Source organism: Dromiciops gliroides, chromosome 3 (genome assembly GCF_019393635.1).
Source record: "Dromiciops gliroides isolate mDroGli1 chromosome 3, mDroGli1.pri, whole genome shotgun sequence".
NCBI lineage: Eukaryota > Metazoa > Chordata > Mammalia > Microbiotheria > Microbiotheriidae > Dromiciops > Dromiciops gliroides.
The window spans coordinates 75,843,188-75,862,079 of record NC_057863.1 but is presented as its reverse complement, the minus strand read 5'-3'; positions in this window follow the sequence as shown (position 1 = coordinate 75,862,079).

Here is an 18,892-nt window from a genome sequence, read left to right as displayed (position 1 = left end):
AAATGGAAAATGCTGTAACAATCATGGAATGTTCCTGGATTTCTGCCACACCGAGTGAGGGACTTGCATTGGATGGCAAAAAGGAATAACAGTCACCGTGGTGATGAGTGGCCCATCCAAGCAACTTAAAGTTTGTGTTCATCAAGGCCATCACTTGTCAAGCTCTCTACAGGTTGGGCACCAGTACTAGGAGTCTTGGCTAGGCCCCATCATCATCTCCCCATTGCCTGATCCAAAGGAATTAAGAGAAACAAACCTTCCTTTGCTCACTCCCAAAAAAACTAAAACAGACGCTGGTAAATATTTGTTCAAGAAAGATCCTTTCTGATAACAGAGCTGGATGCCTTTTCAGGGTAACCACAGAAGTAGGATTAGAGTTGTCTGGGTGGACTAACAGGAGGTGGTTAGAGAAGTGAAGCTGGGCGTTACCATGGAAAGCTGGAATCCTGTTCTACTGGTGTGTTGGCCTCTGCCACTTTGGAATCTCTTAATTGCCACAAAGCGCCATTTCTGTGTAAACACAATGAAACTCATTTTAAAAGGAGAGGGGGAAAAAGCAGAGAACAGAGAAACTGCCTTTCCTTCAGAGAGAAAGATAGACAACCCACCCTTCAGTGGCTAAGAAAAGGCTTTAAATTCCTGAGGTCTAAAGCTTTGTCAGGGCCCCCTGTACAAAGTTTTATATACTTGGTTGCCTGAAAAAAGAAAGAAGTAAAATGGCGGCCACGAAGCCCCAGTAGGACCATTTTTCAAGAATTACCAAGTTCCAAGGCTAATTGAAGTCAAAAAAATTCAAAGGAAAAGGGGCACAGTATTTATGTGGAATTTCTGGCTGTTAAAAACTCCACCGTCTTCCATTTCCCTTGCCAAAAACATGTCCCCAAGAGGTAACTAACAGTCCATTTTTTTTTTTTTTGGTCAACTCCACCCTGGCCTACAGGCTAGAATAGAAGACTATGTTAGCAGAGTGCCACTGGCTAAAAGTAACAACCTAGCTTTCATGGTTCCCAGTGTGAAGGTGAACAACAGTCAGAGGCACTATGAGTTAGTATATTTTTTTTAATCTGCTTTTAATTGTAGCACAAACACTAAGTGCACAGCTATGGGTTTATTTCTATGGTTTCTTCTGGCAGGTACCAGCCTGTTTCCAGGTTAATGCCTTTCTTTCTCTTTTTTTCTTCCCCCTTCTCTCTCTTCTTCTCTTTTTTTCTTTCTTTTTCTTATTTTTTCTTTTTCTCTATGTTTCTCTCTCTTCTTTTTTTATTTCTCAGGTCTTTTGTTGACATTGTTGGTTTCTTTAACTGCCTTCTTGGATGAACATCATATTTTAAAATCTTCCTTAAATAAATTGTTTTCATTTTGTTTTGTTTTTTAGTCAAGGAGGGTTGTAAAGGTAGAGAGTTAAAGACTATTGGTTACACTTCTTACTTCATGCTATAATAACAACCTCTCAAGTTTTTTGTGAGGATCAACTGAGATATTACTAAAGTACTTTGTGAGCCTTAAAGTACTTTGTTGTTGAATGTGAGCTGTTATTTATACCAGCTTTTCCTATCCAAATATTATTCCTTAGAAGGAAAAAAAAAAAAGAAACAGAAACAAATTAAGATTTGAGTAGTTCTGCCTTCTATTCATAATGAACTATTCTATTGACCTCCAGCAAGAATCTCACCCCTTCTTTGATCAACTTCTTATTACCAAAATAACATTTTTAAAGCTCCTTTTATTGTCCTGAGTTTTTCATCATCCTTAATTCATTCTAAGCATTCTTACCATCATCTTTACAGGACTATGCCACACTTTTACATTTATATTTGGTTCCTTGACCTTTATATATGTGTGTGTGTACATACATTCATACACATACACACATATATACATATATACACATACGTTTATATACATGTTAAATCAGAACATTCAGTCTTTCATTCACACAAATGAGGAAACCGAAGTCTAGAAAGGTTCAGTGACTTGCCTGGAGTAAAATTTGTAATAAATAATATAACCAGAATTCCAACCCAAGTCCTCAAAGTACAGAGCCAAGGCTTTCCAGTTATACCATGTTACCTTTCACTAAAGGTAAATTACTTTATATTTGACAATATCACAATTGTAATGAGCTCAAAGTGGAAGGAAGGAAGGAAGGAAGGAAGGAAGGAAAAAACTTTTCATGGGTTCAAATCTCACCTCAGATATTTAACTAGCTGTGTGACCCTGGACAAGTCATTTAACCCTGTTTGCTTCAGTTTCCTCAACAGTAAAATGAACTGGAGAAGGAAATGTCAAACTACTCCAGTATCTTTGACAAGAAAAGCCCAAATGGGGCCCCGAAAAGTCAGACACAACTAAAATAACTCAACAACCAATATATATGCATATATGTTCTTTATATAACTTTTTAATAAGCTGATGGACCACAATGCCCTGCAGCCACGGTTACCTCTGTCATTGCTCTGTCTTCAAAGAGGTCCTTTCAGTACATGCATCTCAGGAGCAACTCTCTCTTGTCCTCAGAGTAGTCTATGTCTCTCCTCAACATTTTATCTGAGATACTAAATTTGCAGAGCTTTGCAAACCTTAAGGCAGCAGACATATTATTGTTGTGGTCATATTATAAAACTTTTATTTTTAAGAGTTTCTCATCCCTCTGAGACACCTCATTGTATAGACTTTTAGGTAATGGTCACCCTCCTGCACTGTCACAAAGCACGTTGAAATCTGCTCTCCTCAAATATGGGGTACAGATCAGCCTTTACTTGGCTTTTGCCTCCTTCATCACAAACTCCAGCATGTAGTGATTATTTTCTTTCAAGGTGCCATCATTTTCATCTCATTAACAAGTTTCTTCTATTTGGTCAGAGTTTGATCCATTCAAACAACTTGACTTGTTTATCCCAACCTCTTTCACTGGAAGGTTTTCATTAATATAAGTCAAGAATTTATTGGCTATTCTTCTTTCTACAGAAGGAGAAGCCCACCATTTTTTTTCCCACACTTCCAGGCCATGTCTATGTTTGCTTTCTGAATTCATTATCTATTCTCCTTTGGTCTGGGTAGTCTGTAGAATATCCCCATGACAATAACGCTTCTATTTCTCTCTCTGTTAAGCCTTATTCAAATCCTTTCCACCCTGCTTCTCCTAGTTAGTTTCTGGATACTTTCAGGAAAAAGTATCTTCTTAACGTACAATACTACTTTCTATTTTATCCCTTTTGAACTAGGTGAGCCCTTCTATAACCATAGCACAGTTATTGCTTACGTTGATTCAGATCTCAGTGATACATGTCAGATATTTCCTTCTCTTTACATCTATAGTTCAAACTGATTATAATGCATGTTTTTATAAATGTATATGCACTAGGTGTGGGCACAGTCCTGACCAAATGAGCAATGTCGCCTGCTTGGCATAGAATCTGACATGACACCCATATCCACTTTCTCTCTCTCTGGCCTGACATTCACCTCAACCTAGATTTGTACTGGATATTCTCTTTTTGGTGTTTTGTTTTGTTTTTGCCAAAACACATGGCCAGTCATGGTCTATATGGTCAAAACTCAGACTCCCCCCCCCCGCCATGTCTGTGTGTCTGTCTCTGTCTCTCTATCTCTCTGTATCTATCTGTCTCTCTGTATCTGTGTCTGTTTGTCTCTGTTTCTCTCTGTCTCTCTGTCCTAGTGGTAATCCTTGTATGGGAAAGAAAAACTTGAGGGGCAGCTAGGTGGTGCAGTGGGTAGAGTGATAGACCTGGAGTCAAGAAGACTCATCTTCTTGAGTTCAAATCTGGCCTCAGACACTTACTAGTTGTATGACCCCGAGCAAATCATTTAATCCTGCTTACCCCAGTTTCCTTATTATAAAATGAGCTGGAGAAGGAAATGACAAACCACTCCAGCATCTTTGCCAAGAAAACCCCAAATGGGGTCACAGAGTCAAACATGGCTGAAAATGACTGAACAATAACTCACCACTATTGTTTTTAAGTCCCCGCCTATAATCTTCCCATTTATACAAAATTAATCATCATGACACCATTGACTGTTTTTTTTTTCTTTGGTGGGGCAATGAGGATTAAGTGACTTGCCCAGGGTGACATAGCTAATGTCAAGTGTCTGAGGCCATATTTGAACTCAAGTCCTCCTGAATCTAGGGCTGATGCTTTATCCACTGTGCCACCTAGCTGCTCACTATTGACTCTTAAATTTGAAACACTTAACAATAAGGCAAAAGCAGGGATATTTAAAACATTTAATCAATAGAAGGCAAGAAAAGGAATAATAAGAATATCATGGCCCACCCACAATCCTTACTCACACTCTTCCATCAATGCACACAGTGTCTGTTGAGAAGTGTGGGCACATCCATACAGAGACCTAGTAGGTAGGCTCATGAATTGAGAAACCCATGTGCCAAGGGAAACAAACCTCTTTGGATAATGGGCCTTGACATACTGGGTCTTCCTAGGGAGCATTCTACAATGTGCATCCCCTTCTGGACAAAACTGCTCCTCTGCTATATGCTATCATTTTAGTTCTAGTAGCTATCCAGCTAGGAAAGACCATTTCTCTACTTCCCCGGGACTGAAGAAGCAATAGCAAGATCTTCAAGAACACAGCCACCTTTGGCAGGGTAGCAAGAAAATTATACTCTTTTAATGACAAGTTCTCTTCAGCCAGAAAACTGAGAAGCTCCTCAGATTTGTGGAGGGGTGGAGTTTCTCCCTTTCAGATTGTAGACAGAAATACAGCCATGTAATCTTTCTCCAGCCAGTTCTTCAAATAGCAAGGGATTCTGCTTTGTCCAATCACTTCCAAACTTCTTACAGAAAAACAAATAAAAAGCTGATCTTTCTCCTACCATTTCTTCCTCTAAAACCAGAGAGAGCAGTAAAGGACAACATGGGCAGCCCTGAGAGGTTTCTTTTCTGTTAGGCTGTAGAGAGGACTAAAGAGTAATAGATCTCCACTCAGCAACTGGATTCAATTCTCCTCCATTGAGTCTATCAGCTCCCAGGAAGGAAATGATGTTCTTGGCTAGGCCTAATTGAGATCGGGCTCCTTATGATTGGAAAAAAATGGGCCAGTCAATAATTAACAACAACAATTATACATGTGTATATATGTGTGTGTGTGTGTGTGTGTGTGTGTTTCTCTAAGCATAATAGGAGAAAGATATACAACAAAGATAGGCATTTAAGAAATCTTGAGTTGATTCAGCTGAGCAAAGCTCAGCTTGCCTGAGTTGCCCAATTTTCTACTAGAGAAGAATAAGAGAAGGCACCTGGACCTACTATTCTGTATTCAGGTATCCAAAAAGTAATGTCAACAGCTTTACCCCTGATTCAATCGAGTCTCAAAGGTGGTATCAATTCCTTTCAAGGAAAAACTAGCCTAACTTGCATGAGACAAGAAGGGGTTAGGATATCAGTGCCACCAGCAATACCTACCTTCCAATGAGTACAGCTTCCAGAAAAATAGCTACAAAGTTTTCGTTGGGCACAGATTATGTCAGATTCTATATCTTGTCTTCAATGAGGAAATTTTCTGGTCACCTTCTGTGCCTGCTGCCCACAATTCCTTTTTCACTTTTCTTCTGCCAACTTTTTCCTGTAATTACCATTTTGGTTTCTAATGCCCTATAAGCAGTGACCCATGTCTAACTTATGACAGGAAACTTAATAATTCCAGATTTCTGTTAGGTATAATCTCAATAGTCCTTATACAATCTTCCCATTGTCACCCCCCCCCCTCCCCGCTCCCGACAAAGAGTAATTTGATCTATTATTTCTCAGTGATGCCTTGGATACTCTGAAATCAGTCACATGCAAATAAACTGATGGACCACAATGCCCTGCAGCCACTGTTATCTCTGTCATTGCTCTGTCTTCAAAGAGGTCCTTTCAGTACATGCATCTCAGGAGCAATTCTCTATCTCGTCCTCAGAGTAGTCTATGTCTCTCCTCAACATTTTATCTGAGAGATGGTTTTCTTCTCAAGGCAATTTTTAAAATCAATTTTCCATACATTATTTTTCCCCCTGACATTTTCAGCAACCAAAATACCCGCATAAGAAAGGGGCAGTCTATATAGATTTTTGATTTCTTGACTTTGATTGCTGACTTTCTTGTTGAAAGCATAGTTTTAAGAGTATCACATTTAGAGCCTAGAAAGGTTTGGGAGAAAAGCTGGGAGTCCCAAAAAAATCTGGGAGAGTACTATCTCTGACATTATTAGCTTCATCACAATGGATGTCTTTTACCCAATTTTGACTCTTAGTTTCTTCACCTTTAAAATAGGGATAATAACATTTGTGTGTGTGTCCAATTGTATCTGATTCTTTATGGCCCCATTTGGATTTTCTTGGTAAAGATACTGGAGTGGTTTGCTATTTCTTTTTACAGACAAGGAAACTGAGGCCAAGAGGTTTAAGTGGCTTGCCCAGGGTCACACAGCTTAGACACATTTCTACTGCTGGATTTGAACTCAAGAAGATGAAACTTCCTGATTCTAAGCCCAGCCATCTATCCACTTCACCTCCCAGCTGTCCCACAACTAACAAGGTTGTTGTAGAAGAAAGCATTTAGTAAACTTTAAAGTGCTATATAAATGTTGATTAGTATCTTATTTCTTGTGTATTACTGTCTGCCTCTACTTATATTCTTCTTTTGTTGTGCTTCCTATTTTCTATGCTATTGGATTATATTATATATAATTTAGATATAAAATTTATATATATATATAAATGTATGAGTATATATATGTGTGTGTATATATACATACATACATACATACATACATACATACATACATACATACATATATAATTTCTAGAGGGACAGATATTTTCCTCCCTTCCCTTTTCAGTGGAAAGATTTCTTAATAAGATTACCAGGTCCTTGAGCAAACAAAAAATTTGCTTGTATTTTAAATGAGTTTTGTTTATGCAAATATATTTTTACTGGTCCTCATTAGTTGTATTCCATCCCTGCGGAAGCCCATTATTCTTGTATGTAAAAGCTTTGGTCAGAAGTCTGAATCTCATTCTTTTACCATCTTGACCAAGTTGTTCACTTACCAAATCCACCTTTCTTTTATAAATTGCCTAACTTCATTCAGCAGCTACCATGATGAAAACACAATCTATATTCCTTTAGGTCATCAGTTTGGGGCAATGGATAGAGAAATGAACTTAGAATCCAAATATCTATATGGGAATCCTGTTATAGATACTTATAGGCTATACAAGCATTGGCAGATTAAGGTAACCTCTAAGAGACTAGTTTATATAAAACTATATAAATGGGGATAATATTTGTACTACCTATTTCATAAGGTTATTGTGAGGAAAGCATCTCTTCATTTCTATAGTCCACAAGTAACATTCATACTAGTACTCCCAACATTCCCTGCATTCCTAGCCCATTACACATAAACATAGATACACACATGTAAAGGATGACATGATCTTTGTCACTTGGGTCAGAATGACAAGACAAGATCTTTTGATAGTGATTGTTTCTTATTCAGAACCTAGGGAATTATTTCAGTATACAATTAACTGGTTGACCAGTTGATATGCTACTAGGTTTTTAACCTTTCCTTAATTTCTCTTAATTAATTTAATCAAATATGAATAACAATTGATACCTTCCTATTTCACTAGAAAGTTTTTTTTTAATAAGAACCTTGCACATGAGATGTCTAGAAGATAAATGATATTAAAATACACTTGATTATTTCCATTTATTAATTCTTATTTATGGTTAAGATTCTTTTCCTTTGCTATTTCGGGTAGGGGGCAGTGTTAGGAAGAGGAGGCTACATAATTAAAGGTGAAGGTTTCCCCCCAAGAAAAATAGTGAATATTTTCTTCCCTTTTCCACCCCCATCCTACCATGTGATCATATGGTACACATAAGAAAAGGAAATTAGTGGAAATATTTTTTAGTATAATTAAATTTTAGGGTGTTAAAACTTCAAATTTATCATCAACCTTTTACAAAGCCATATATGCTCTGGGGTACTTTGGGGAAAGTTTCCCCAATGGGTATGGGCAGACCTCAACTTGAAGGTCTCCTGCCAGTTACTTCTGAAAGAGTACATTTTATATGCTCCATTAATATTTGGGGGTGGGGGGCATGGAAGAAAATTTTTACACACTATCATGTTCTTTTGGTGTTGGTGTCAATTTACTTTTGTAATGAAGCAATTTCCTCATTTGAAAGACTTTAAGTAGTTTTTACCAATGAACATTGCCATGAGTTGGAAACATGTGTATTTAATTTCCTACAAAAGTTTTGTGGGTTAAAAAATTATGGAGGAAATACTTGGCTAAATGTTGTTTGGATTTTGTTGAACTTATAATGGGAGTAGAGAGGGAACTGTGACCTAAAGAAACACAAAATGTGGGCAGCTTCCCTCAACTCAAATTAAGTCTGATTTGTCAGAGAGCTAAAATGGTAAAATGAGCTATTACTCTCATGCTGAGAATTCAAAGTGATATTTACAGCATAACGGAAACTGCATCTATTACAGCAAACTTTGAATTCACTGAGATCACCTTTAGCAATGGGTACTCATTATTGAAGCCAGATCAAACACAGAGTAATCTGTATCCCTCACAAAAGTGGTCAAAAAGAATGATTTAAGGTTGTAGCCCTCTGTCCATTTTGATCACATGGATGGATTTTTTAAAAATATTAGTGTGGTCACTACCTCCTCTAGTACAGATTTAAAATCACTCAAAAGTTCTTATCTTGGGTAGTTTTTTAACCCATGTATTTCTATAAATCCTCATTAGTGGATCTACTTGCCCAATACTCGGGAGGTCTTCTTCTTGGTTTTCAAATATTTTGTTAAGACCAGTCCACCACTCAGGGTAGGTATCTGTTATTCCTCCCACTTATTTGATGACCAGACCATGCACCTCTCTTTTGTCTGTGTGTTCTTTTATTAAACATAGCTTCTTGAACAAAGGTAATGTTGGTATGGTCATGAGTTTAATTTTACTTTCCCAAACCATATTTAATACAGAAGTGGCTATACCTAACATAAAACAGCCATTTAATATGTAGCATGGATAGATATCAGATCTGAGATCTGGAAAACACCATTCCACAATTTCAAAAAAAGACTTAGATTTCTGCCTGTGAAAGGAATAAGAAGAAGACCATGACTGGGTTCTTGTTCCTTTGCTTTCCTATCTCCAAAAGAGATATTGGGCTAGAATTATATGTATCTACCATATCTCAAATATTGGTAGTCTGGTGGCATGATTCTTTTTAGGTTCAATATAAACATCACTTTCCCTGATCTCTCTCAATAGTGGTGAGAAGGGGATAGTGGAGATTGCCCATTCCCACCAGCTTAACTCCATCACAGTTGGGTGGCACAGTGGTTACTGAGTTCAAATCCAACTTCAGGCATTGACTACTTGTATGACCCTCAGCAAGTCACTTAATATCTTTCAGCCTCAATTATGTCCTCTGTAAGATGAGGATAATAGTACTAGTAATACCTAACTCCCAGAATTGTTGTGAGTGTGAGAAAATAATTATTACTAATTGATTTCTTAGGAGGTCCAGGGATCAGTCCTTTCTCCCTCCAACTCCAGAAAGTCTGGTGTCCTTGAGATACTTCATTAAATCTCATCTGGGACAAACCCAAGGGAACAAAAGGAATGGAGATAGATTCTTTAGTCTAAATTCCTGAAGGACTGATGGGATTAAATCACACCTAGAAAATGGACTTTGCCCTGAGCAACTTGAGGGGTTTTGCATTCCTTTCCCTGATGTCATCCCTAGAGTTCATTATAAAGTAGCCCACCTTCAAGTCATGTCAACCAATAGATTTGAATAATGCTAACCAATTAGATTTGTTTTATTGATGTATAATCACCCACTTCTATAACAGAAAAAAAAAAGAAGATAAAAACCCTTGAAAGCTACCATGCAGGGTCTTCTGGTTCATCTTCTGGCTCCTGCATGCTGAAGCTCTCTCTCTGTCACATGGCTTGGGACCATGAGAAGTTAGGGAGACACGTGGACAATCCTTTACTAGTATAACATTGAAAAATTAATAATATGCTTACACAAAACTGGTATCTATAATAATTATTTCCAACATCACATGAGGATCTAGTGAGGATATTGCTCTTTATGAACCTTAAAGTGCTATATAAATATTAGCTTTTCATTAATAGTATATAAGAAACAATCTTAGCCAGCAAACTCACTTATCCAAGCAAACAGTAAACAGAAATCAGTGAAGATTAGAGAGAAACACAAGTAAAAGAAGAGAATATAAAAGAATAGCTGAACTTTTTGGCTAGGAACAAGATAGACATTCAGTTCCTTGTCTAAGGAGAGAAGATTTCACTGGAGTAGTCTACTTTTCAAATTCTGTCAGGTTGCAGGTGCTGGAGTCGATGGCCATGGATGGATCAGTTTCCCCACATGCTTTCCTGTAGCTCTAGAAAGATTCCACATGCACAGTTCAAAAGCCCATTTGTGCTTCTTGAACTCTTCTTCTACTTCTTTCAGGAGTCTCTCTAAACTTGAAAAGATTCTAAGAGAAGGGGCGGATGTATAGATACATATTGTTGTTAATTCAGTGGTATCTCAGCCAATCAAGAGTCACATTTCCTCCCACCCATGCAGCAGCCAGCCTCAAGACTGCTCTTAAGGAAACTTTGCCACACCGGAATGGAAGGGGGTTCCATTGGTAATAATGTATCATCTGTAATTTTGATTCTTCTGTGATTGTAATACTACATGATTCCCAACATTTATTATTACTATTATTATTATTATTATTAACAACTTTATGAACTAGCTTTTTTAGAGCAACCACTGTGAGTCAGGCTCTGAGCTAAATGCTTTACAAATATTTTCTCATTTGATCCTAACAATAATCTTGGGAAATATATGTGATTATTACTCCCATTTTAAAGTTGAGGAAAGCTAGGCAGATAGAGTTTCATTGGTTTGCCTGAGGTCACATAGCTAGTAAGTGTCTGAGGTAAGTTTTCACTTGGGTCTTCCTGATTCTAGGCCCAGCACTCTATCCAGTGCACCACCTTGCTATCTATCATTTTTCTTTTGTGAAATGTACCTGTTATAATTTCACTAACTTATTACTGAGCTCTAAACTTCTCCATTAATAAATTTCTCACTAATCAGTTAACAAACAAGCATTTATAAATGACAAACTAAGTTCTAGACAGTGTGTTAAATGCTGAGGATACGAACACAAAAGTGAGAGTCCCTGCCCTCAGGAAGCATACCTTCTTAGAAGGAGCCTACATTTTCACTAGTTATTTTATAAGCACAATCTCCAAAGATGCCATCTTGCTATTATCTCCAATTGCTCAGACAAGTTTATTTAACATCACCAGATGGTGTATATGGAATTACTTAGTATTTGGCACGAAGCAGCTAGTGGGAGGACCGTAATGGCAATTGACATATTGAATTGAAAGTCTGGAATACATGCAAAACTCTGTTTTTGCTCTTTCCCTTCTGACCCTATGTTAATAAAGCCTTCTCCCCACCCCCCCACCCCCCCCCCAGTGATTTAACTGCGATGACAAGACTTTGTTGTTGTTGTTGTTGTTACAACAAATATTTTCAATATATTTCGATGAATTTATGCTTGGATACATAACGGTGATTAGATAATAGTAAGAATAGCCATAGAATCAAATGTTGCTCATTATACACCACTAAAAAATAGGATGTATCATCAGAATTGGGGGGAAAAGTGCTGATTAGAGCAAGGTCAATAATTGAGTTTAATATTGGGTCACCAATTATCATGGTGGAACCATTACCATGATTAAGTCCATTGATTTTTCTGGGTGAGTGGGAATGAGAATGGGAAGGTGGATCAAAGGGGGTTGTTTTTTTGTTATACCTGCAGCTAACCCCATTATTTCCAAATGGGAGAAAATTGAGAGTCCAGAAGGAAATATTAATTCAGAAACAGCAGGTGTAGTTGGCTTTTATGGGATATTAAGTTTTACTGTATATCACATTTTTTCCCTCTCTCAGGATTTTTAACTTGGTCACTTTTCTGTTTATTAGTTAATCCCTTATTTTTTGCTATGTTTTACAGATGACTCAGAAACTTCGAGAGCTTAAAACAAACTTAGAAGTTATCTAGTTCAATTGCCTCATTTTACAAATGAAGAAACTGAGGCCTGATTGACCTAGAATGAACCTGAGAGACCATTTTATTGCACTATCACATGCCAAAGGAAAGATGGCTTTCTCCTTAAACAACTTGCACAACCACAAGAATATGCACTTAAAACCAGTATTCAAACTAATCTTTAAAAAATCTAAGTTTCTATCAAGACAAAAGGAGCAATAGAGGGATAGAAAATGGATCTCTGATTTCAATGATCTAGATAACTCCTAGAAGAAGGACTGGGGACAGCTAGGTGGTGCAGGGGATAGAGCACTGGCCCTGATGTTGGGAGGACCTGAGTTCAGATCTGAGCTCTGAAACTTACTAGCTATGTGTCACTTAACCCCAATTTCCTTAAATATCTGGAGCCATCTCCAATCATCCTGATCTATATCTTATCACTGGACCTAGATGACTGGAGGAGAAAGTGACCTTGGTGACTTTGCATAGCCCTCCCTCACTTAAATCCAATTCACTGCAAGTCATGACATCACCTTGATGTCATGGTTCTCTTCAAGAATAAAGGACAAACAGGGCAGCTAGGTGGTACAGTGGATAGAGCACCAGCCCTGAGGTAAGTTTTCACTTGGGTCTTCCTGATTCTAGGCCTAGCACTCTATCCAGTGCACCACCTTGCTATCTATCATTTTTCTTTTGTGAAATGTACCTGTTATAATTTCACCAATTTATTACTGAGCTCTAAACTTCTCCATTAATAAATTTCTCACTAATCAGCTAACAAACAAGAATTTATAAATGACAAACTAAGTCAGGAGTACCTGAGTTCAAATCCGGCCTCAGACACTTAAACACTTACTAGCTGTGTGACCCCGGGCAAGTCACTTAACCCCAATTGCCTCACTAAAAATAAATAAATAAAGGACAAACAAACAAGAAAGAATAAAGGACACACAACAACAACAACAAGAGATGAAGGACCTCCCTTTACTAATGCAGGTTAGCATCCGCCCTGCAAGTTATAGTCTTAGAATAATTCTTGGGGATCCTCAGAGATTATGTTCAGGGTCACCCAGATGGTAGGTGACACAGAGGGACCATGAACCCAAGTCTTCCTCTCTCTCTGAAGCCAGTTTTCTATATACTACACCAGAAACTTGGGGAAATGACAACAATTTATATTTATTCATTTCTCCCACACCTCCACTAGTGTTCCTGATTTGGTGTCTTGCCATAGGCTGAAGATATGACTCTGAGTCTTGAAGACTGTGTACACCTGCAAGACACAAGTTTTGGCAGGTATTATCATGCTGGAAAGGTTTATGTATAGATCCAGATGTGTAGATGTACAAAATCTGTGGTCTGAGGAGCAACTTGGCTGTCAGCTTATTACACGCTTGGCTTGGAGGTGATGGGTTTTTCCACTATGGTCACTTTTAGGGACAATCTACCAAGCTATTTGAAGAATCATGGCCTTCATTGGTGGAGGGGTCTCCACCATGTAAAAATAAGGATTCCCTAAATTATTATTATTATTTTTTTTTTTTGCGGGGCAATGGGGGTTAAGTGACTTGCCCAGGGTCACACAGCTGGTAAGTGTCAAGTGTCTGAAGCCGGATTTGAACTCAGGTCCTCCTGAATCCAGGGCCGGTGCTTTATCCACTGCGCCACCTAGCCACCCCCGATTCCCTAAATTATTGAAGGATTCCTTCCAAAGACTTCACAGTTCTTTGAATAATTTAGCCTTCTTGCTTCTCTACGAATGTGTGTAACAAGGATGGCTATTTCCATTTTACAGATGAGGAATCCAAAGAAAAGTAAAATGTCATTGTTTCCTAGTGCTTATAGTGTCACTTAACTCAGGACCCCTGGTCAGTAACAATATCTTGCACCTAATAATCAAGTCATACTTATATAGCACTTTGTGGTTTAAAAAAAAAAGACTAGTTTACAGGTGGGGAAACTGAGGATTAAGGGGGTTATGACTTGACTGAAGTCATATGACTAGTGTTGAAAACAGGACTTGAGCCTAGGTCTTCTGACTCTCAGACCTATGCTCTTTCCATTACCCATATATTCCATTATTTGTATTCATTTATAAACATAAATGAATGGCCATTGTTGAACGACTTAGATTGCTTTCAACAAAATATCTTAAATTGAATATAAAAGTGAGGGAAACCACCAGGTTTTACTCAGTATGAAGACAAAGAGAGTAAGAAAAATAGCTTGGGATCATTTTACTAAGTGGCTATGTCTAACCGGTAAGAATCTGAGAAAAAGGAATCTGTCTGAGGTGGCAGGTTATTTCCTAATTCTGACACTGACTCATTTTGTGACTCGATGTAACTTGTATAACCTCCTAGTATCCCAGTTTGTGTAGCTACAAAACAGGGATAAGGATATTTGTCTACCTTCCAATGGCTATTGAGGTACCTAAAAATCAATCTTCCATTGAGGAACAGTGAAGCTAGTTTTTCACATACCCTGTGACAAGGCTGACACATTCCCAGAAGTTTCTGTGCATACACTGTATACCTCATGCTTCCAAATCACTTCCTGAAAATTTTGAATTGCCCACTGGATTCCTTTTAGCCAAGTCAGAATCAGAAGGGGTGTTTATCATAGGTATAGTCAACATTACAGTTAAACTGAATCATGTACATTGTATTTCTCTTCTGTTACCGTTCTCTTTCTACCCACTCCCATTCTTCCAAGTAGAATACAAGCACCAGAGATCAGGGATTTCCATTTTTGTCTGTATTCCCAGAACCTAGCATAAATAGGCAAGCAAGAAATGGATTGAATTGTAACATCTATCAATACTTTTGGGGTTTGTTTGTTTGTTTTTGTCCTGTGTGGAGGATATTTTTTTTTTGCAAGGCAATGAGGGTTAAGTGACTTGCCCTGAGTCATACAGCTAGTAAGTGTCAAGTATCTGAGGCTGGATTTGAACTCAGGTCCTCCTGAATCTAGGGCTGGTGCTTTATCCACTGTGTCATCTAGCTGCCTGGACATTCTTTTTGATTGTCAAGTAAGACAAAGCCAATTATCAATCATCCAATCAATAAGCCCGAAGTGCCTACCATAGCAGACACTGTCAACTGCTTGGGAAAGAAAGACAAAAAGGAAAGGAAAGGAAAGGAAAGGAAAGGAAAGGAAAGGAAAGGAAAGGAAAGGAAAGGAAAGGAAAGGAAAGGAAAGGAAAGGAAAGGAAAGGAAAGGAAAGGAAAGGAAAGGAAAGGAAAGGAAAGGAAAGGAAAGGAAAGGAAAGGAAAGGAAAGGAAAGGAAAGGAAAGGAAAGGAAAGGAAAGGAAAGGAAAGGAAAGGAAAGGAAAGGAAAGGAAAGGAAAGGAAAGGAAAGGAAGGGAAAGGGAAAGGGAAAGGGAAAGGGAAAGGGAAAGGGAAAGGGAAAGGGAAAGGGAAAGGGAAAGGGAAAGGGAAAGGGAAAGGGAAAGGGAAAGGGAAAGGGAAAGGAAAGGAAAGGAAAGGAAAGGAACAGTCCCTGTCCTCAAGATGCTTATATTCTATAAATTACATTCTATCGAAATAAATACAAGAAAATTTGAGGAGGGAAAGCACTAGCAGCTGGGATGATCAAGAAAGGCCCCATTTAGTAGGTGGTACTTGATCTGAACTTTGAAGTCAACTGGAGAATCTAAGAAGAGAAATGAGGAAACAATGCATTCTAGGCATGGAGGACAGCCTAGATAAAGATGTGGATATGGGAGATGGAGTGTTGTTTGTGAGAAAAAAACAGCTAGAAGATTTCATAAGACAAAGTCAATATGACCAAAAAAATAAAGATCTGCAGCATAGTAGCACCTTTTCTCCTTGCATCTGGGTTCTGGAACATAATAAAAGTTATAAATTGGCCAAGCTAATGCACCATCTTCCTGCAATAAGATATAAACTTCTACTTCTCTCATTATAGTTAAAATCATATTGAAAGATACATGCTAGTATAATAGTTCATTCTACATCCAGGTCTCTAAGGGACACATTTGGGTTCATATCTAATTGAGTTGATTCTGTAAGCCCACAACCCTTTAAAAGTAACTCTTTTATGCCTTTATAATTTGTCCTCCCACTGCCCTTCCCAAATTTAAGAACACCAAGGAAAAGGGAAGGAAGGAAAGAAAAAGAAACAAAAACAAACAGAAACAAAGAAAATTTCATCCTAAACATTCATGATTCAGCAAAATAAATCCCCACATTGGCCATACTCAAAAAGTATGTATTTCTCTGCATTTTGAGTTCATCTTCTCTCTGGAAGGTGATGAGTGATGTGTTTCATCTTCGGTCTTTTCATAATCATAATAGCTAGTATTTATATAATGTCTACTACATGCTAGAAATTGTCAAGTGTTTTACAAATATTATCTCATTTGATCCTACCTGGGAGGTAAATGTTGTTATTATCCTCATTTTGCAGATGAGGAAACTGAGGCAAACAGAAGTTAAGTGACTTTCTCAGATTCATACAGCTAGTAAGTGACTGAAGAAGGATTTGAACTCAGGTCTTCCTGACTCTGGGCAGGGCACTCTGTGCACTATGGTACCACCTGTTAGACTCATTGCATCAATCAGAGTTCTAAAGGGTTTTTTTTAAATTTGTTTTTCTCTGATCCCAAATTCCTTCCCCAGGGCTGTTGACTATATTAATCATGATATCATATTATAGTAGTTAAAAAAAAAGATTTGGGGGTTAGGAGGAATAAGAGCTTTGATTTCCATGATGTGGGAAGCTTCTCCTTAAGACACTTCCTCTGCCAATGTTGATCAGCTCCTTCTCTTCAATTTATAGTTTTAAAGAGTTGTCTTAATATGCCAAGAGTCATACAGCCAGTATGTGCCAGATGCAGGCTTTTAACCCAACTCTTCCTGATTTCAAGGCCAATTCTCCATCCACTAGACCTGAAAACAGAAATGGAGGATAAGATCAGGACATAATACATTTACAGCAACACTATCCACATCTGGGATCTAAACCCAACCACTTCCCAATCCCTCCTGGGGATATCTGATGTTTGATACTCAGCCTGTAAGGTTCATGATCTGATCCCAGCCCTGGGCAATCAGCCTAATTCCTACTTTAAGGAAGGAAACATGATGGGTTAGTAACTTGCCTCTTGGTTGATGACAAAGGTTGATGCATCTTGATGCCTGCATGATGATTGCTATGGATCACAGCTAGTGAGCTACTGCTCACCGCAGGAATGCTTAAGTCTTCAAAGGTACTGTCCCTGGTGCTGATGGGGGTGGTCTCCAAAGACCAGCAAGAACAAACAGCATGAAATCTCAAGTATAGCATCAGCAGATTCAGGTAGAAAAAAAAAATCTCAGTTTCCACCTATAGTGCAGCATATGTTTAGCATTGTTGTTGTTGTTTGTCCTTTGTTCTTGCATAGGACCATGACATCAGGGTGATATCATGACTTGCAGTGAACTGGATTCAAGTGAGGGAGGAGTGTGCAAAGTCACCAACCTCACTCTCCTCCAGAGTCACCTGCATCCAGTTGAAAGATATAGGTCACGACTGGAGATGGCTCCAGATGTTTAAGGCAATTGGGGTTAAGTGACTTGCCCAGGGCCACACAGCTCCTGTCTGAGGTAAGATCTGAACTCAGGTACTCCCACTCTATTCACTGCATCACTTAGCTGCCCCTGTTGAGCATTGTAAGAAGGGAAAGAAACGCCTGTCTCTTTTAGCTGTGGTATGACAGCATTTGCTGAGTTCAGCTACCATTTTCTTTCTATTTTCTCCTCTTCCACCTGACTTCCTCAGTTCCCCTTTTAAAATTCTCACCATAGAGGCACCCCTACATTGTAATTTCCATGCACCCTTTTCTGGAACCAGCACAATATTTTTTTTTTTATCTCAGTAACCTTGAGGAATGAGGCAAATATTAGGAGTGGTTTTCCTTTCTTTCCCAACTTAATCTTGACTCGATTGCTTTTGCCACTTCTTCATTCTGTTGAATGTGAGAAACACACAATCACAGAATATCTATGTTAGAAGGGACCTCAGCAATTAATTGGACAAGTCTGTAACTCCACAAGAATCTTTGTGCTGGCATCCCCAACAACTGACCATTTAAACCCTTCCTCAAATACCTCCAGGGAGATAGAAGTCACTTTCTCCTAACAGAGCTCATTCTACTTGTGTACAGCACTAATATCTAGGAAGTGCTTCTTTATATCAAGCCAAAATCTGCTTCTCGCCATTAGTCCAGGCTCTTACTTTTGGGTCCAAGCAGGATGAGGCTGGGTCTCTTCCACCTCATATCTTAATGTCTTTGTTAGTCCAGGTTTGTGTCTTTTGCTCCTCCAGTGTCCACATATATATCATGCATCAGGATTCTTAGATTCAGTTAAATAGAGTCTTTCCTGATTCCCTTGCAGTTCAAAGCTAAATCTCTCTCCTTTCTTCCCTTTCTCTCCTCACCAATATATTGGTATACCCTAGATTAGGCTGTTTTTGTTTTTCCAATCAGATGGTTCCATTTTTAGAGTAACCTCCTAATCCTCCAAATAACCTGGTAGTAATGAATACTATCACTGAATGTCTGTTTCCACCAGACTCACTTGTGCAGCACCTCAGGTATGGATTGTTAGCTGAGACTAGGCAGAGAAAAGACTATGAAGTGGAAAAATCCTGATAATCAACTGAGGAACAATTTTGCTTCGTTTCTCTCCAGGCTCCACTCCTGACCAGCCTGGTTCTCTCCCACATGGCACAGGG